The sequence below is a fragment of the Choristoneura fumiferana genome, chromosome 23, assembly GCF_025370935.1.
Source record: "Choristoneura fumiferana chromosome 23, NRCan_CFum_1, whole genome shotgun sequence".
NCBI lineage: Eukaryota > Metazoa > Arthropoda > Insecta > Lepidoptera > Tortricidae > Choristoneura > Choristoneura fumiferana.
This window is the reverse complement of record NC_133494.1, coordinates 17,015,451-17,029,263: the sequence shown is the minus strand read 5'-3', so window position 1 is coordinate 17,029,263 and position 13,813 is coordinate 17,015,451. Positions and strand designations below refer to the sequence as shown.

Sequence of the window (13,813 nt, the reverse complement as noted above, 5' to 3'; positions counted from 1 at the left end):
CCTGATAGATGCCCCTGAACTACTGAATGGTGTGAACATTCGCGTCCCCCGGAAAAACGAACGCAGCTGCCGTAAAAGGGCGTTGTTTAGTGTACAGAAACATAGAACCAGGCATGCGCAATTCTCGTACTTGAGACGTGTATGCAAACTGTATAATGATAGTTGTATGAGTGCAGATTTGTTTTGCAGCTCGTTGGATGTATTTAAAAAATGTATTAGAGATTTATTGAAGTAGATATTTATATATGCATGTATATGTGTGTGTATATGGGCTTAAGATAATTGATGATCTTAATATTGCTTAGGTATAGGTTGTACGTTTAAACGTGTTTCATATTTTCATATTTTTTAACAAAAGTTATCTGTACTTAATATTTTACAGGGAACTATAGGTCTATTTATATAAAACTAATTCCTAGCTTTAGCTAAAATGCAAAATTATTGTGAAAGACTGTTGTTTCTAAATAAATTAAAAAAAAAAAAAAAAAGAAAGAAATAGATATTTGTTCAAGCGATTTTGAAAATTTTACCTGCGAGGTGATGTTAGCAGAGGGGATGATGCAGTGTCAGCAGAGCATTCTAAGCTCAAGCAAAATGTACGCAATGTGGGGTAATTTTAGATGGCTTATTGACATAGACAGTGAGACATGAAAAATTATAATTTTCAGATTTTTCTTATTTATTGAGCTATAAGAGCTACCTATATGCAAAATTCCAAGTTTGCAAGACAGCCGGAAGTACCATTATTATAACGGAAAATATATAATAATAATAATATTTATTTGAAAATATGGGGATGTAAGTTCTTAAGGAACTCCAAACAAATTACTATAAATATATTTATCGGAAATATGTGCAGCTATGCTTAGTAAAAATGCCGTCTTAATTATAATCCTACCCTCCTAACTTACAATAAAGGACGTTAGGTGTCAAGAGTTCACTATGAAGAATTAAATAGTCCTTTTGTGTTGGCAGGGTAGAATACACGTCGTATTGCTAAAATGTGGCTTCCCGCAAATTATTTATGTTTTACCAAAGAACATGGGTGGATGGATGGAAGAACAAAAACAAATAGTTTATATTTATCCCAATGTTTTAAAATAGATTATTTACAGTAAACCGTAGAAGTTTATATGTGGTATCATTGGCAAAATAGGTATTCTAAATAAATTAAATATTTCCCAAAGTTATTATTCCACGCGGATAAAGTCGCGGGCAAAAGCTAGCATATATTATATAATGTATATTTATTGTAATTTATTTTGTATATGTGTATTTTATTATATAATGTATAGTAAGAGCGATGGAGGTAGTAAATAAAATACTAGTCTAAAAATAATGCACATTTAATCACAGAGCGCTTGCGCCAAGTCAGTAACAAAATAAATTAGCACAACAACCATACACAGGAACTAGCAACTCAGTGCTACCTTAGCCTAGATCACAGCGAGCAGGGCCGCCGGCGATCAGCGGAACAGTCGGCCCCGAAACACCTAAGAACTCGTCTTCCGTATAAACTCGTACCAACTACTCTAATACATGGACACATGTACATAATCTGAATTACAATATACCCCGAGGTACTAAATAGAGAGGCCATACAAAAAATACCGACAGATACGACCGTACCGTCGTCTACAGAGGCGGGCGCGCCCGTCGCGGCGACGACTAGCGCGCTCCGCGCAGGCGGTGGCGGGGGAGGGGGGGAGAGAGGGGGGGGGCGCATGCTACGCGTCGTAACCGCGCGCCCGCGCCTCCGGGCTCACCGCCTTCACGATTTCCAAACTAGAATTACATTAAATTAAATATCAGCTTAAGAAACTAGGCGTTCCCCGGGGGGGGGCGCTAGCGCTGCGCCAGCAGCTCGGAGACGTGGTCGGCGATGGCTCGGGCCGCGTCGCCGGCCAGGATGCTGCGGTGCGTGGCGGGCAGCTGGCGCGTGGCGAGGGGCCCGGCGCACACGGCGCGCAGCCCGTAGTCGTCGTCCAGCTCGATGTAGTTGTCGCGCGCGCGGAACAGCGTGACGGGCGCCGCCAGCCGCCCCGCCGGCCGGTACGCGTCGCTCAGCACCAGCTTGCGGTAGAAGCTGTGCGCCGCGCCGGCCAGCGCGTCCCGCTCGAAGCGCGCGCCGGCGCCGCTGGCCGCCAGCAGGTCGGCGACGCGCGCCACGCGCTCGTCCCAGCCGGGCAGCCGCTCCAGCTCGGCGGCCACCTTGGACGCGTCCAGGTCGCAGAGCACCTGCGCGAAGTAAGCCAGCGCGTCCGCCTCGTCGGCCTGCGGCGAGCGCGCGGTGCGCCGGCTCTTGCCGCGCGTGGTGTGCGACGCGACGAACGCGGGCGAGCCGTCCACCAGCACGAGCCGCGTCGCGCAGCCGGCCGCCTCCAGCTGCAGCGCCATCTCGAAGGCCACGCCGGCGCCGAACGAGTAGCCCAGCAGCGCGTACGGCGGCTCGGCCTGCACGGCACGCACGTGCCGCACGTAGAAGCGCGCCAGCGCCGACATGTCGTCCAGCGGAGCGGCGCGCGCGCACTGCAGACCGTACACCACGCCGCGCACGCCGGCCGCCACGCCGCGCAGCAGGTCCACTACGCCCTCGATCGGGTGCACCTGCAACACGCCCGAGGGTCAGCGTCGCCGTGCCAGCGCGCCAGCGCCAGCGGCGCGGGTGGCCGTCGCCGCGCGAGCACTCACCATGAACACGGGCCGCGCGTCCGCGTCGGCCGGCGGCAGCGACGGCAGCTTCACCAGCACCTGCTTCGGGAGGAGCTCGCCGAAGGTGGCGAACTGCACGAGGTCGGGCGCGGCTCGGACGGCGGCGGGCTGGTCGGCGGCGGGCGGCGAGACGGGCGGCGAGGCGGGCGCGCTGCCGCCGCCGCCGCCGCCGCCGCCGCCGCCCATCTCGCGCAGCTTGCCGAACGTGAGCGCGCGGATCTCCTGCACGCCCAGCAGCACGTCGTAGCCGCGCTCCAGCGTCTGCTTGATCTCGGCGCCCATCAGCGAGTCCATGCCGAGCTCGGCCAGGTTGGCGCCGTCCGACACCTTGCTCGGGTCCTTGATACCTGCGGAGAGGAGCGGTCGCGTCAGCGTCGGTCGGGGGCGGGGGCCGGGGGGCGGGGGGCGCGGCCGCCGGAGGCGTGCTCACCGAGGATGTTGGCGACGGCCTGCACGAGGTCCTGGTCGGGCTTCTCCTGCGCGCGGCGCTTGTCGGCCAGCACGACGGAGGAGGCGACAGCGTGCGGCAGCGCCAGCAGCGAGCCGAGCGTGGTGAGGCAGGACGCGATGCGCTGCGGCATGGTGCCGCCCACCTCGGTGTCGTCGTCGCCGCGCAGCGCGGTCACCACGAGCCCGACGTCGCCCACGGCGCCCCACTGGACGGCCAGGGCGGGCAGCCCGTCGGCCTGCCGCTGCTCGCACAGCCGCTCCATGGCGCTGTTGGCGAGGCCGTAGTTGCTCTGGCCGGGGTTGCCGCGGCCGCACGACACCGACGAGAACGCCACGAAGTGCTCCAGCTGCGGCGCCAGCTCGCGCGAGGCCACGTCCAGCGCGCGGGTGCCTGCGACAGAGGAGCACTGGCTGTAGCCGCTGCGGCCGCAGGGAGCGCGGGAGGCGCGCGCCGAGGGCCGCCCACTCACCGTCGATCTTGGGCTTGGCGACGGCGCGGAAGTCGTCGGGCGTCTGGTTCTCGAGGTAGGCGTCCCTCAGCACGGCGGCCAGGTTGAACACGCCGCCCACGAGCGCCGCGCGCGCCGCCTCGCTCAGCAGCTCGCGCGCGCCGGCCGTCGTCGTCGCGTCCACCGTGGACACCAGCACGCGGACGCCCTTCTCGCGCCACCTGACACAGAGAACGACTGTCGTGAGCCTGCACGCTCCTGGTCGCTCGACGATTCACTTCTTCGTTTACAAAAAGTTACGAATTCGTTTATCTTTCGGGATTCGCACTCGCACAAGACCGGCCGAGTGTCAGTCGGACTCGCGCACGAAGGGTTCCGTACCATTATCTATACAACATTAGCCATTAGCAAAAAAACGGCAAAAAATCACGTTTGTTGTATATGAGCCCCGTGGGCCCCCTTCATATCTATTTTATTCTGTTTTTATATTTGTTGTTATAGCGGCCACAGTAATAAGAACATAATCTGTGAAAATTTCAAGTTCCGAGAAATAGAGCCAAGAGATAGTTCGGAAACGGAACCCAAAAAACTGTGATATTCATGCTAAGGATGGCTCCCGATTAACGAGCGTTCGAGTGCGTAGGTACCTGCGGATACACCAGGCCTGGTAGCCGGTCTTGACGCCGCTGCGCGAGTTGAAGACCAGCGTGCGGGCGCCGCGCGCCACCAGCCACTCGGCCAGCTCCAGGCCGAAGCCGCCCAGCCCGCCTGCAACAGAGCGCACAGTGAGCGAGCGCGGGGCGCGGGGGGGGGGGGGGGGGGGGGGGGGCACTACTCACCGACCAGCACGTAGCTCCGGGCGGGGTGCATGTAGGTGCGCGGCAGCGCGGGCAGCAGGCGGGGCGCGCCCCCCGCGCCCCCCGCCGCCCCCGCCGGCTCCTCCTCGCGCACGCGGATCAGCACCTTGCCGATGTGTTTGCCCGTGGCCATGTACCTGTAATGAGCGCGGTGTGAGCGAGAGCGAGAGCGAGCGGCGAACGGCGACCACAGAGCGCCAGGAAAGGCCTCTGAACACTTTGTTCAGTGATTACTTTAACAACAGGTTTTCACGATGGCAAGTGTTAAAAAGTCGTTTACACATTACTCGGTTGTGATTTGTGCAGGTGGAAAGTGTGCAACGAAATGGAGGAAAACGACGATTAGAATTAGGTACCTATATAAAATATTTTCAAAAGATAATCGCAATTATCGCTTCAAAAATTTAAAATGACGAGTCAGTCGACATCGGAAAATCTAAAAGGTTATCGCAAAGAAAAGAGATAAACAGAAGAGTCGGATCGAAAGTGCGCGGGCGCGCGGGGGCGACTACCTGTCAGGCAAAAATAGACCGAGCGCCCGTTCACTTTAAGAGCGTTTATACCTACCTGCTGCGCTGGCAACGTTGCATTTTTGTTAGTTTTCCTCGATTATTTCATATAAAAAAATTATTAAAATTAAAAATGTTGTCTGATAGAACACTTTTTAACATTATAAGTTAATGTGTCTACTCCAATATTTATTCGTTATAGACTTTTATTTTCTTTAAAAAGCGTTCATAAACATTGATTCGTTTTCGTTGGAATAATCGAGAAAAACTAACAAAAATGCAACGTTGCCAGCTCAGCAGGTATAAACGCTCTTAACTTCGCAGTCAACAGCGTGACCGTTTACACGACCCGACAGCCAAGAAGGAGGGATATGTGTATGATTGAGCCGTATGCAGGTATGTATGTCTATTCCTATATCCCCTCGTAAATACTCAACGGCTGAACCGATTTGGATAAATGATACGTTATTAGATTCGTCATAAATGTCGGAGTGACATAGGATACATATTGTAGGAGCCTATAAAAGGGCTGTTATTTTTGTATTAAAATCATTCCATAAGCAACCGTCGTCTTATTCACGCACCGATGTGCGTTCGGCATTCAAACACTGTTATACTACTTTTCGGATAGGATGGGCACGGTGACACTTGCGTTTTTCCCATTCCACGCCATGAACGTTTCAGGCCAATCATTTATAAAAAAATATACTTGAATCCCGAAAGAACAAAAAAAGTAAATATCTCTATAGCTTAAAAGATCTCGTAATAATGAACAAAAATCACTTAAAAATATATTATTAACAGGGGTCGGACAAAAAGTGCGGATGACGTAAAAATTACGTAATCTTGCACACAAGATGATGTTTTTATTTAAACTTCCGTGTGGCATGTAGTAAAAAAGTAGCATTAATTAAGTAATCGTAAATAAATCAATGGAATTCAGTGAATAAAATAAATTTCATATCGTTTAATAAAGATGTTGATAAATTATAAGTGATAATTGTTTATGAAAATCAAAAATACTATTTGAAATCATCCTATAAGTAGTTTGACGTCATCGGCACTTTTTGTCCGACCCCTGATTATTATGTTTTAAAACTAAAAAGATAAATTTTAATCTCGTCATCTTTCATCGCGTAAAACGGAACTCTATTTCAATAAAGCTTGACTTTGCTTATCGACCGAATCGATTCCACAATCTTGTCAAATCGTTTGACTCGCATATCTGTCAATTAGATCGAGAGCGAAGGTCCTTAAATGAGTCTTTGTATCGAGTGTTTCGTTTTTTTTGATGTTTTGAACTGTTACTTTGTTATTCAAAGGCAAAAATTTAGTTAAAAATATAAAGTATCATTAATAAAATCGATTACACACCCTTAGCATATTGAATCGAGAATCGCAATAAATCGATTCGAATTTACATTGTCACAACCCTTTAACTAATTGCTTAATGACATGTGCCACCGTACCCATCCTATCCGAAAAGTACTTTACTTATTAAACTTAAAGTGGAACAGTCGCGACCCATTCCGATCGTGATGAGCTCAAAAATTCTTAGTGAAGTACCTAATGGGTCCCAACTGTTAACCTTTAAGTTGGCCTGGTTCAATAACCACAAACCTTTTTTTTTAGTATTTTAAGGCCTAGGCCGCACTTTTGAACCGCATGACTCTATGAATCAAGTACGTAAACTAATGCAAGCGGCCGCACTGGCGGCTTTTTCCCGCGACTGATTTTAAAACCGCGATATGTTGCACATCGGCGGTCGTCGCATTATTATTTAGGCGTCGTAACTATGTCTTATACATATATGTATATATATCCATCTTAAAACTGTGAAAATCGGAGCCAGTGCATCTCGGGCGGTTTGGCGGTTTACCGCTTGCGGGAAGAGACCGTAGTGCGGCCTAGGCCTAAGGGACTTTTTATTTGAGACTTTACACCCGCAGTTGGCACTCGACCGAGCAGCGTGCGAGCAAGTGCGGGCGCTCACCGGAAGGCCTGCTCGAGCTGCGTGTCGCCGTAGACGGTGGCGGGCAGCGGGCGCACGGCGCCGGCGGCGATGCCCTCGGACACGCAGCGCACCACCTCGGCCTTCTCGGGGCTGTCGGCGCGCGCGTCCAGCAGCGCGTCCAGCAGGATGCCGTGCACGGTGGTGTTCTTGAGCAGCACGGCCATGCCGAGCGGCGAGTTGGCGCTGAGGTCCAGCTTGCCGATCTCCAGGAAGCGGCCGCCCACCGCCAGGCAGCGCAGCGACGCCTGCAGCTGCGGCCCCGCCAGCGAGTTGAGCACCAGGTCCACGCCGCGGCCGCGCGTGCGCCGCAGCACCAGCTGCTCGAAGCTGCAGTCGCGGGAGTTGCCCACGTGCGCGTCCGGCAGCTCGGGGAAGCGCTCGCGCAGGAACGCGCGCTTGGCGGCCGTGCCCACGGTCGCGTACACGGAGCAGCCCGCGTGCAGCGCGATGGCGATGGCCGCCTGCCCCACGCCGCCCGTGCCCGCGTGCACCAGCACGGCGTCGCCGCGCCGCATGCGCCCGCGCACCGCCAGCGCGTAGTACGCGGTCGCGTACGCCACCGGCACCGTGGCCGCCTCCTCCAGCGACCAGGCGGCCGGCACCTCCCACATGAAGCCCTCGTCCGCGAGCACCGTGGTCGCCAGCCCCTTGGCCGCCACCATGCCCATGACGCGCTTGCCGGCGGACGAGCGGCCGCTGAACTCGAGCCCCAGGATGCACTCCTGGCCGGCCAGGTCGCCGGGCAGCGCGTCCGGCGGCAGCTTGCCGGTGGCCAGCATGATGTCGCGGAAGTTGAGCGGCGCGTAGTAGACGCGGCACAGGTCGGTGCCGGCGGGGCGCGGGGCCGCGCTCGCGTGCCGCAGCTCGCTCTCCACCCAGCGCAGCGAGGCCAGGTCGCCGCGCGTCAGCGTGTTGACGTACGCGTGCTCCACCTGCAGCTGCGCGTCCGCCGGGTCGTCCAGCGGCACGTGCCGGTGCGTGCCCCACACGCCGCCGCGCAGCACGTTGAACGCCAGGTCCAGCGCCGCCTGCGCGCGGTACGGCGCCGCCTCCGGGTCGAACGCGGCCGGCGCGCCCGGCAGGTAGTACACGCGCAGCCGGTCGCCGCCCGGCTCGCGGCGCAGGCACGTGCCCAGCCCCAGCACGCCGCTGGCGGCCGCGCAGGACCACACGTACACGCGCAGCTCCTCGCTCTCGGCGCGCCGCAGCGCCTCCCGCAGCGGCTCCACCCACGCGAAGTCGTCCTCGCGCACCTCGAACACGAGCCGCGCGGGCGGCGGCGGCGGCGCGCGCCCGGCTCAGCAGCACGTACTCGCAGGCGGCCGCCCGCTGGCGCGCCACCGGCTGCAGCCCCGCGGCCGCCAGCATCGCGGCGGCGCCCGGCGCGTCCGGCGCGCCCGTCGGCTCCTCCAGCAGCACGTGGCCCCGCGCGCCCAGCGCGCCCGCCAGCTCGCGCAGCAGGCCGGCGCCGTGCCGCGCCAGCACGTCGGCGCCCAGCACCAGATGGCAGTCCGGCTCGAGCGCGTCCTTGGCGGCCACCTTCACGCCGAGCGGGTCGAGCGCGGCGCCGTAGAGCGCGGCGTCGGCGCCGGCGCCGGCGGCCAGCGTGCCCTCCACGCGCACCTGCGGCTCGGCCTCGAGCAGCGCCAGCGCGGCCGGCAGCAGCAGCGCCTCGGGCGCGCGCCGCAGGGCCGGCTCGGCCACGCGCAGGCGCAGCGCGCCGCAGTTCTCGAGCGCCAGCTGCAGCGTGACGCCGAGCGCGAGCCGCTTGGAGCGGGCGGCGTCCTCGGTGGCGGCGGCGGCGCGCGGCGCGTCCAGCGGCACGAACACGTACTTCTCCAGTTTGGGCGCGACCTGCGCGTTGGTGCGGCGCGGCGCCAGCGAGGTCTTGACGCCGCGCAGCTCGACGCCGCCGGCCACGGTGACGCCGACGCTGCGGTAGAGGCGCACGGGCACGCCGCCGCCGCCGGCCGCCGCCGCCGCCGCCACCGCCGCCCGCTGCGCCGCCGGGTCGATGAGCGCGCGCTGCAGCCGCGTGGGCAGGTACAGCTCGCGCGTGTCCACGCCGATGATGCCGAACTGCAGCATGGTGTCCATGAAGGAGATCCAGTTGTCCTCCCAGGCCAGCAGGCCGCGCGTGCCGCGCGCGTCCGAGTGCCTGATGCCGCGGAAAACGCCCTGGTAGTGGTAGCCGCGCAGGCGCAGCTCCTTATAGATGTCGGCGTTGTCGAGCGGCGGCAGGTCCTCGGCGGGCTCGTCGTCGGCGAGCGCGGCGGGCGGCAGCCGCTCGTCGGCGGGCTGGGCCGCGAGGCGCGCGTGGCCGGTGACGACGACGGCGCCGCCCTCGCAGACCTCGAACTCCCCGCCGCCGCCCAGCAGCGTGACGAGGAACCGCAGCGGCGCGTCGCGGGACACGATGGTGGCGCGCCGGAACTGCACGTCCTCCAGCACCACGGCCGCTTCCTCCATCCTGAGGTTGTTGACCTTGGCCACGGTCCGCCACACCAGCGTCTGTCACAAGAAACGATCGCGGTCAGTGCTCCAATAAAACTACTAACACCGCGAACTGGGCCCGATTGCATAACAAATTACAAGCTAATAGTATTAGCGATTTTGTATTGAAAAACCCGACTGCCAAACACCTTGTTTGTATAGATTAGCAGGATTTTGACATTTACTCATTCATTTCATTCATTCTCCTTCTGTGCCATCAGTTCTTTTTGTAGCTGTGTGTCTTATCATTCACTTCAACTCTCGCGGCACCCTATACACTATAATATTATCGATTTCGCCACAAGCACCGATCTGCTCAAACGCTGTTTGTTGCAGCGATCCGAGCTTTATGCAGAAGAGGTCCCTGCGGTCCCCGTATCCGCGCCAGACAGCGCGGACACCGACGCTAGGAACGCGACCCTCGCAGTCATCATTCGGCACTCACCAGATAGCCGGTGGCGGGGAAGAGCACGCGGCCGTCGATGTTATGTCCGGCGAGGAAGGCCTCGTCCGGCTTGCCCAGGTCGTACTCGATGACGTTCTCGCCGGTGCGCGCCGCCGACTTGAACTCGGCGACCGCCCACTCGGTGGAGTGGTCCCACTCCACGTGCGAGGCCAGCGACGGCGTCCCTCGCGACACCGGCCAGGCCACGGCCGGGTACAGCGCCCCGGGCTGCGGCTGCGCGCCCGCCGCGTACAGGCGGCCGGCGGCCCCCAGCAGGTGCACCAGCGCGTCGGGCGCGTCCCGCCGCACCAGCGGCACGTGCGCGGCGTCCGGCAGCGCGCGCCGCAGCACGCTGTGCAGCAGCGCGTGCGGCGCCAGCTCCACCACCAGCGCGCGCGCCGGCACCGCGCGCAGCACCTCCGCGAACCGCACCGGCGACAGCAGGTTGTTGACGTGGTACGCCGCGTCGCTCAGTTGCGCTGCAACAAACACGTCCGCGCGTCAGCGCCGGCCGCTCAGTGCGCGCCGCCCCCCGCCCACCGCCCCACCGCCCCGACACTCACCCAGCTCCGAGTCCCACTGGTCGCGCGGCAGCGAGGACGACAGCCAGCGCTGCGAGCGCGGCTTGGGCTGCGGGATGACCTGCAGCAGGCTGGCGCGCAGCTGCGAGGCGGCGGCCGCGATGTACTTGCTGTGGAAGGCCACGCCCGAGCTGTTGACGCGCCGCGCGAACACGCCCTCCGCCGCCAGCTCCGCCACCAGCTTGTCCACGGAGGCCGGCGGCCCGGACACCTGCCGACGGCCCGCACGAAACGATCAGACGCCGCTCCGGAAAAACGTTCATTCATCATTGGATCGAGTAAACGACCTTAATGTGCTCGTCATGAACCCCGGAGTCGGTAAATGAGTTTGTTTACTGCATGGCGTGCTGCTCGTGCTGGTCAGGCACATGCTGCGAATGGGGGAACTGGCGCTGCCAAGAGCGCAATCAGCAGTATCAACAATTTTTAAAAAAATATTAGCTTTTCTTTTACAAATATACAATTTTACTCGCAAATGTGATGAAAAACATTGCATATCGCAAGAGCGGTACTAGAATTCCGAACATAGGATCATTAAAGCCCTTCGACTTCAGGCTTCTAATAGCCTCTCGTTCGTAATTCGTTATTTACCGCCCTCAAGACACAATGTAGACAAACCGACCGTGACGCTGTCGTCGGAGTTGTGGCAGGCGGGCACGACGTCCGGCGGGCAGCGTCGCGCCGCGTCCCCCCAGGAGAGCCCGACGGCCGCCATGGCGCCGGGCGGCAGGCGCGCGTCCACGATGCTGCGCCCGCGCCAGTACGCGCACAGCACCGCCTGCTCCGCCGTCAGCGTCTCGTCCGCGTACGCGCATCCTGCACACACAAGACTCTACAGTGCTAGAGCGCGCCATGCCGCCATGCGCCAGCCTGGGGGGGGGGGACACTACCTACTCTGAATACCGAAAACAGAAAATTTTACTCAAACGAAAAATTTCTTTATACATATTTCAAAGGAAACAAAACTGCATTTGCACATTTTTAACCGACTTCAAAAAGGAAGGTTCCGCGTTTAAGGTACTTATGTATTTTTTCATCACACTTGCTCGTAAACAGTGTCGTAACATGCAGGCTACCTTAGTTGCAACCCCCCAAATAAAACCCTCGACCTTAATGTGCTTGTCATGAAGCCCAAGGACGGTCGCATGAGTCAGTGCCCGTACTGATGGTGCTGCTGCAGGACTACATGGACCACATGCACACGCACGTTGCGGCGCATGCTGCGGGAGGGGGAGGGGGAGGGCGGCGCTGCCAAGAGCACAGCCTAAGGTATCGCCAATATTTGGAAGAATTATATTTTTTCTTTTACAAATATAAAATTTTACTTGCAAATGTGATGAAAAACATTGTATGTCGCACGGGCGGTACTAGAATTACGAACATCGACTCATTAAAGCCCTCAGTCTTCGACTTCGGGCTTCTAATAGACTCTCGTTCGTAATTCCTTATTTACCGCCCTTAAGACACAATGTACTATTTGGGTCTATATTGATTCGCATAAAATTAATGTTCCTCATTAAATTGACATAGCATTAATTCGCATAACTGAAAAATAATATCTATCTATCACACCATTAATAGTAGATTATTGTCGTGGCCTGGAAGTAGGAAATTGCTGGCTGAGTATGAGTATTAACTATTTAACTAATACGAAGCCAGCAATTGCTATTCCAGCCGAGACTAATATAAAGCTTTTCTCAAAAATGGTGAATAATTCTGAAATAGAATAAACTTTTTCTCAAAATATATTATACAATTTAATTTTATTCCAATATTTTTTCTTATGCTTTCCCGCCTTTTTTCATTAAAAATAAAGTGCAGGTGTATTTTTCCACCGAAAACAACACAAGCTATTTCAGACCCAATAGAAAAAGTCCGGAGTTCCAACAAAATATCTGATACCGGCCATTAGACTTGGCTGTATACGACTTGTGCCAACATTTCCATGGCCTTTTTAACTTTAAAAAAAAAGTGACTGATTGCAGGCGCGCTAATTCATTATTGTCGAGCTAGCGCGCCTGCAATCTTTTTAGCTTTTTAATTTTTCGCTAACCATAAACTATGCACTTCACCTTCTGATATGTAAAGAATAATGTCAACTTTTACGGACATTTTTGAGAAAATAAACATAGAAATAATCGAAGCTAAAAGACGAGAAATAAATAAACTATTTGTCATGGTTCTTTTAGGACCCTAAGCCGTGCAGATTATGTTATGTGCGACCTGATTTTTTTCTAGGCAATGGAACGTGGCTGTCTCACTGTGACGTCATCCAGGGTATTTCGTAAAAAAAATATAAAAAATTAAATACTCATCCAAATTCAAAATCAATGAAAATGGTATCTTAAAATATCCTATTCTTTCCATAAATAAATTATGCCAATCCATCCCAATTATGCTAAGCCAAGTTTGTTATGCGAATTCATATTAGGACAATTAATGTTATGCGAAATAAGGGGCATCCATTTTTTTATATTTGTTTTGGTCTTTTTACACATGATTATGATTCGCTTTAATGGTTTTCCTGACATTGGATATACCATGTTTGTTAGAAATATTTGATCCTCATGATGAACTCTATCAGTTGATACGTATTTCCAAAAATCTTTGAACCCACTAACCCAGTTTTGTTTCCTTTTTAAAGTACTTTCCTTCCAGGTGGCGTTAAATTTTCCGTCCTGTAGGTACTCGATTGTTTACGAATGGCTCCACGAGTTTTTCCACCGCTGTCAGTCAGAAAGCAGATTGTTTTTAATGATAGAGGTGACGTGAAGATAGATTACATACAAAAATCAATGCATAAGAATTCTTGTTGGTAATAAACAGCTAATAGGGGCTGGCAGCGCCTGAAAAGTCCGTGGATTCACCGTTACGTGTGGTGCACCTATTTACTTCGTCGAGGAACAGGACAAATACTTAGCGACATAGTAGTTTTTGTTTCGACGAACGAATGGATAACGACGTCATAAACAACTAAGTATTATTACTAAGAATAGACTCTCTTTTACGTAAGCGCTTCGTCTCAGAAAGTCAAGGTTAACCAGCAAGAGTGGCATATACCTATTCAGCAATATGTAAAGCGTGGACTGTACGAGGTACGAGTGAAGCGAGCATAATATATTCATAAGACAAACATAATTTCGATAACCCGTTGCGAGGTCAGATCAGAATTCAGACTGTTTTTCGCGGTGAATAAGATAAAATATCATTACCTATTTACTTTACTCGCCGGTTACATGCTCGTCATTCTAATGTCGACATTTTACGAGAATCGAACTAGCAAAATCTAGTTTCAAGGTTACA

At 54.8% G+C, this 13,813-nt stretch overlaps 1 protein-coding gene and 1 pseudogene across 1 annotated transcript in view; one reads left to right on the top strand and one right to left on the bottom strand.

The window, feature by feature from the left end:
- Window positions 1-13,813, top strand: part of LOC141440825 (uncharacterized) — a 972,542-nt gene that overhangs the window by 195,315 nt on the left and 763,414 nt on the right. The window lies entirely within an intron of this gene.
- Window positions 1,331-11,343, bottom strand: LOC141441327 (fatty acid synthase-like; annotated as a pseudogene).